Source organism: Daucus carota, chromosome 4, assembly GCF_001625215.2.
Source record: "Daucus carota subsp. sativus chromosome 4, DH1 v3.0, whole genome shotgun sequence".
Taxonomy (NCBI): domain Eukaryota; kingdom Viridiplantae; phylum Streptophyta; class Magnoliopsida; order Apiales; family Apiaceae; genus Daucus; species Daucus carota.
The window spans coordinates 14,450,137-14,452,397 of NC_030384.2; the positions used below are offsets into that span (position 1 = coordinate 14,450,137).

General features: G+C 33.2%; 1 long non-coding RNA gene across 1 annotated transcript; it reads right to left on the reverse strand.

Moving 5' to 3' along the window:
* Nucleotides 1-669: 669 nt before the first annotated feature.
* Nucleotides 670-1,830, reverse strand: LOC135152072 (uncharacterized). Its single transcript, XR_010291188.1, has 3 exons — nucleotides 1,801-1,830; nucleotides 1,522-1,569; nucleotides 670-889 (listed from the first exon to the last, which is right to left on the reverse strand). It is a non-coding gene; the product is annotated as an uncharacterized LOC135152072 (long non-coding RNA).
* Nucleotides 1,831-2,261: the final 431 nt, after the last annotated feature.

A 2,261-nucleotide genomic window follows, 5' to 3' on the forward strand; every position in this document is an offset into this window, starting at 1 on the left:
GTAAGTATCACCTCATACGACAGTTCGTTAAGCGAGGAGATATCATTATAGTTGACATAGCATCGAAGGATAACCGGGCAGATCCTTTCAGGAAGAGCTTACTAGCTAAGGCTTTTCAGGAGCACGTGGAAGCGATAGGAGTCAGATACTTGGTCACATAGTTGTTATAGTTGGTAGTGGATTGCTTGTAATAAACGCTGATATACTCAAAGAATATCTTGAGTATAAGTGGGAGATTGTTAGGGATATACTGAAATATTCATTTGAAGTATATAACAATTATTTGAGAATCTTGAATGCATGTTTTCACATTGTCTGAATATTATATATTGTAGACAATCTAGTATCAAATGGGATAGCAGAAGATTAGATTGTCGAACTCCTTATATAATATAATAAAGGTTCACAGTCTAAATGGTGTTAGACAAACCATTGGAACGACTGAAGTATTATTTGGAAATAGTTTATCTTGACTATTGAATAATACTTATATACTTTGTGTATATTGAACGGGATCAAAATAGTAGAATAATTGTTTCTTTAATTCTGACAATAAAGAACTAAGATTCTATGATATTATTAATGTAACACCCCAACCCGAATTACTTAATAAAAGAAGACTTACTACAATAATATTGCAAATTCATCATAAAAGCAGTAGCATTTTTTTTTTCCCAACAAAACCATATTACACACATATAAAGTCTACTTTCATTCTTTAATACAAACCATACTTAAAACGTATTATAAAACGTGTCATTACTAGGTAACATATAACAAAACATATAGATAGGCCATCCCCAGGTCAAAGTAGCCATATGTACATCATCCAGACAAGGTTCTGCTTCAGCTCGGTCCCACTTTTACTTATTTATATCTTTACCCTTGCCTGCAACATAAGAACACTATGAGCTACTTCGCTCAGTAAGTAAAGTAACTGAAGATAATTTAACATACATAAGTAATTCAACATGTATAAATGCATTTCGTCTTATCTTTAATATTTATGAACCTTGACACATTTAATTAGTGCACCATGTTCAACAAATTTGCCTGCAGGGCTTTCTTACAACATAATATCCCATGGGAAACCTCCTCAGGCGCCATTACCAACAGATACCTTACTCTATCGTTGCCCCGTCGAGCTCAAGACCTAAGGCGGCCTTGCTCTGTGGTATCTGATCACATAGATCTTAACAACGTGGAGGAGGCAAGATCAACTCATATTCGATAATCGAACCTGGCCTGCCCTTAATGGGCTACCCTTACAAGCCTTTAAAAGACTTAATAAAACATATCTTCTCGTAACAGTGACACAGTTCAATTATACAATCATATTCCCAATGAATCATATGCATAATGTCATATATTTAGTAGTATATGCTATCAACATTTCCCGATAAATACACACAAGTCACGTAACTATAACCACTTCAATCATCATAAAATAACACATAACAGATAATCACCAAGGACAAATCAAATAAGTAATCTTATGTTGCAGTTAAGTACTTTACTTACCTCAAGTCCAGCCTAAACAGCAAGATACTTTCGGTCTTTTAAAACCACCTAAAATCATACATGTTTTTCTTTGTCATAAATCATTCTCTTATATAATTTATAACTTTAGTAGAGTTGATTAAACCATATTTTAAGCTTTAAATGACTTTAATAATTACTTATAATATTATAAATTATAAATACCATCTATCAAGTTATTAAACGAAAATTGAAGTATTATTCAATAATTCATTCAATAAAATAAGTAGGAATACACAACTACTTAAATGAAGTAGTTACCTCAAAGTTGAGCCTAACTTGAGCTTAACTTGACTCCTACTTTCCTACTGGTAGATAACTTCCCTCATATATAGATGAGAGTTTGCCCAGCTCCTTTACTGACTCGATGTGGGATATTAAGTTTTTATGAATAAAACACACAAGCAAGTGTACTTGACAAGTAACTTTGATAGCTTGTTGAGACAATGCCTCCGCTGCTCCGATTATTTGTGCAGCTAAATCTAATTGTTAAAGTAGTAGTACTACATATATAGCAGCCTATTATTTGTATCAAAATCGATGTGGGACACTAGTGTGATTTTGAAAACTTGCAGCACTTAGGCTCATTTGTTAACATTACACCATTTTTGCACTCTGTTAATCACTTGTGAATCTTGAGAACTCTAGTTGTCTTTTAAATTTTTTACTAAGTATTATGAGGACCCAAGCCTAACAAGAGCACAGGACTTTGTATGGACCAA